We start from the raw sequence: 4,067 nt of genomic DNA, 5'->3' as shown, positions 1-4,067 counted from the left end.
CACCCGTGATGCTCCTGCTGCAGAGCAGAGGCTGGGGACCCCGTCCCCTCACGGCACTGACCTGGAGTGTTCTGTCATGTCCCTGAGATGCCCCAGTGCTGCCTGGGGGGCTGTGCACCCATCAACCAGCATGTACACCCCAGCTCTGCATCCTGCCGGGGGCTCTGTGGGGGTGAGGCACCCTTGTTTCCAGCGCTCTCCTCTGTGCAATTATGCAGCACCTGCTGTGTACACGGTTAAAGAAACAGGTCGATGCCGCCCAGACCCAAGGACCTGGCCAGCACAGGGCGGAAGACAGGCAGTTCACACCAGCAGCTGAGAGTTCCAGCACGTTCCCTTGTCACGGCCAAGGGTGGGAGGCAGGGCCCCACCTGGAGAAAGAGGGTGTTCCCAGGGACTTCTTGTGACAAGCATAGCTTTCTCCTCCAGTTTGGCTCTGAAAACTAGTTTTTGTCCTCAAGAAGGTCTGCTGGTGTCTTTCCAGCATATTGTCCGGGTGAGGCCAACCTAGCGGGGTCCCTGGGCTCCTGCTGTTCCCGACGGGGACCCTTGGTGTGTGTGGAGGCTGACGGCTCTCCTCTTTCTGCTTCTCAGGTCTCCTGACAAACACAGCCCCAGAGGGGCCCCAGGAGCGGCCCCGGGTCCCTGGAGAGTCCACAGCTCGGCCGCGCTCCTCGGCCCGTCGTGGACGCCACCTACCCGCTGCCATCCGCCCACGCTCCATTTCTCTAGCCCGTCAAGGACAGCCTGCTTCCTCGGCCGCCCGCGCTGAGTCTGTCTGGCCTCCCCCAGGACTCGGGCCGGGAACACACCGCGGGGCCACGTCGCCGGGCACCCCTGGAGCCTGGCCTGGCCGCCCTCCCGGCGTGGACTCGGAGAAGGAGGAGGACAAGGCTGCAGCCCCGCCAGCCCGAGAGCGGAGGACAGCGCCGGGTCCCGGGAGGACTGAGTCTCGGACGCAGACGTGGCCTCTCCTCGAGCCCCAGACTGTCCGAATCGCTTTTATTTTCTTATCCTTTCAGTATATTCAATAGACCAAAGAGCAAAATCTATTTTCAAGTGGACTCGCCCTCACCATCCGAGTCCCTGGGTTTGTGTACCGGGGGGTACACGGGGGCAGAGACGTGCCCGGGCAGCCCCCGCCCCACGAACACTGCGGGCCTTGCCCCTGCCCCGCACGGCTGGAGGACGTGACCGGAGGACATGTGGCCCATGATGTCCCCACGCGGACCCCACGGGCACGCCTGCGGGGGACCACAGCCTGCCGCGCACACCTGCTCCTCTGCACTTAGGTGGACCTTCTCCTACTAAAATCACTTTCTGTTTTAACCAGTTCGACGCGCCTCTCGCCGCCCCATTCAGATAGCGGGACAATCCAGGATCCGCAAGAGCATGTTGGGTCTCCCATGACTGCTGTCTCATCTGACCGCCCTTTAGCTCCAGAAAGCAAATTAAAGAAAGCGAAAGTAACACTTGTTTGAAAGAGATCATTAAATGTATTTTGCAAAGCCGGAAGTTATATATTTAACAGTTTTTATATGTTGTATATTTGTAGAAAATCCTATTTAACAATTCATGTGGCAGCCCCAGCTGTCCCTGAGAGGCAGGCCGGGACAGGGGCCTCCCAAAGGGTCTGGGCTGGGTGTTGGGGACCTGCACCCCCAGACACAGGGGCGCTCAGTGTGCGGAGGGGGCAGGACTCGGGTGCAGCGGGCTGAGGGCCAGGTCCGGGCGGCACAGGCACGCTGGTCAGTGACACAGAAGGGCCAGTGGCCTTTCCCATGGTCTGGGTTGGATCGTCCTGCCTCCCGGGCCTCTGTCCTGGGAGTGTCCCGTCCCTGGATCACGCCTGTTCCAACCAGTTTTGTTTCCTGTTTTCTTACCCCTCTCACATTCGCAGACCTGGAGGGCAGTTGGCAGCCGACCTCGTCTTCCCAGTCGGATGCCCCCGTGATCCCGATAGTCTTCATGCCAGAAGGCGGAGACGGCGGGGGACGGGCCGAGCCCGTGTCTCCCGCATCCCTCCTGCGAGGTGGGGTCGCCAGGCCCACGGATAAGGAACAGTTACGGTTACCTTCCCCCGGCCACCCTGTGCCAGACCCCTTTATCTTCCTGAGTTTCAGCTGAAGTATACTACCTAAGAGTCCAATTAACAGGAGTGTTATGCTAGGTCTATGCTACTAAAAAAAAAAAAAGTTATAAAAAATCTATATAGAAGTTGTTCCAGCCACCCATAGACTAAAGATAGGAGAGAAACTCCATTTATTTAAGACCCATTCCAACGTCCATGAGTATTTAGTTACCTTCGGTCACCACAGATTCACGGGCACGTGTTGTCCTGGGGTGAAAGAGATGGCTGGGGTTGCGTTTTTCATCACAGAGGAGGCGGCCGCGGGGTGCTGCCCCACCCCAGGCTGGCCCCAGGCTCCTCGGCCCAGGGTCACTCCAGGAGTGGGGAGGGAGGCCTTGGGAGGGTCCCTGGCCCAGCGCACCTCTGCCCTGCCTGCCAGCGTCCCCACCACCTGCCCCCGGCCTGTTTCTTTTGACAGTGGGTGTAGACACCTGAGGGCAGAGACTGGGAGTTTGATATGTTGCAGCATTTTTCCCTTGTTTTACAGTATTCAATTTTGTGTTGATTCAGCTAAATTATGAAAATAAAGAGAAACTCCTTTGATAAGCATGGCTTTTGTTCGCTGGCCGCGGTGTCCTGGGAGGGGCTTTCGCCGGCGTGGCTGGCAGCAACAGAGCTCAGGGCACAGGTGGTGACAGGACCTCCTTCCCGGGAGGCGGGCCCCATGACCATGTGCAGGCGAGAGCCCTCCAGGCGTTTCTGGACCCCACGGAGGCTCCGTGACGCCCAGCCCCGGGCGGGCGAGCAGCGCCTGACCTGTAACTACTGCTTCATCCCCGGCCAAGCCCATGGGAAGGCTGACGGCCACCTGCCTTCACCGGCACCGGGGTCTGTGAGCCAGGCTCTGCTCATGCCCCCAGGCCCAGCTGCAGAACCCTGCTCGGGGCTCCAGAAGGAGACCCTTGTCTAAGGGCCCCCTTTCTAGGGGAATCTGCTTGGATCTCCAAGCAGCAGATATCGGCGTGTTCCGAATCCGGCAGGCTGTGACCATCAGCTTGCAACTGCTCTTGATAAAATTTCAACTCTGGGACCTGCGGCCTGGCAGGCGGGCCGTGGGCATCTCGAGGTCTGTGCTCGATTTGAGGAGGCTTCACTGGCCTTTGGAGCCGCTCCAGGGAGTGAAGGAGACCCCGCCCTCCCGCACAAAGCCGGGCTCATCCCAGGAGGGAGGAAGAAGGACAGAACCCAGGCCTAGCTGCCACCACAGGGCACCCAGGTGTGCCCTACACTGCGGGCGGCCTGGGTGTCCATGACAGATAGGAGCTTCCGGGGACTACACCACAGGAAGCACCTGGGGACTTGGCCATCAGAGGCCAGGAGGGCAGGGCAGTGTGGCCGGGAGAGCGACCAGCCCTCGGCTCCTCCCTCTGTGCACACGGAGAAATGCGCTGGAAGGGGGCAGGGGGTGTGCCTGCCAGAGGAAAGGAACCTCCCCTACCCAGAGCCATGTGCACGGCCGCTGTTCCAGAGCCTTCTGGGCATAGCAGGGGAAAATAGAATCGTGAGGCCAGAGGAAAGAGAAAGAGCTTCGTAACCGCCAGGGTTCATAAAAGCAGACCCTGATCTCCAAGCGGAGCCCGGTGTACCTGTCCGGATGGTCCGGGTGTGCTGCAGTGACAGCCGAACTCTCTGAGGCTGGCCTTCCCGTCCGCAGGGTCCCCCCTCCCGCCACAAGCCAGGGTGCCCGGCGAGGGCGTCTCCATGATGGGGGCACTTAGGCGTCCAGAACGCACTGCAGAGCCCTCCGCGTGGAAGCAACGTCTCCTTGGCCCCCGCCCCGCCTCCCCTGACCCGGCCACGCCCTCCTCCCGGCCACGCCCTCCTCCCGGCCACGCCCTCCTCCCGGCCACGCCCTCTGCCCGCACGCCTCCCCTGGTCTGGCCACGCCCCCTCTGCCCTGTCCACTCCAGGCTGGGCCAAGTCTGGCTCTTCTAAC

At 61.2% G+C, this 4,067-nt stretch overlaps 1 long non-coding RNA gene across 1 annotated transcript; it reads right to left on the bottom strand.

Moving 5' to 3' along the window:
* Positions 1-1,964: 1,964 nt before the first annotated feature.
* On the bottom strand, positions 1,965-3,842 carry LOC129641284 (uncharacterized). Its single transcript, XR_008709288.1, has 3 exons — positions 3,718-3,842; positions 2,304-2,338; positions 1,965-2,025 (listed from the first exon to the last, which is right to left on the bottom strand). It is a non-coding gene; the product is annotated as an uncharacterized LOC129641284 (long non-coding RNA).
* Between the last annotated feature and the right edge of the window lie 225 nt (positions 3,843-4,067).

Source organism: Bubalus kerabau, chromosome 1, assembly GCF_029407905.1.
Source record: "Bubalus kerabau isolate K-KA32 ecotype Philippines breed swamp buffalo chromosome 1, PCC_UOA_SB_1v2, whole genome shotgun sequence".
Lineage (NCBI taxonomy): Eukaryota > Metazoa > Chordata > Mammalia > Artiodactyla > Bovidae > Bubalus > Bubalus kerabau.
The sequence above is the reverse complement of the archived record's forward strand: the minus strand, read 5'-3'. Positions and strand labels throughout refer to the sequence as shown.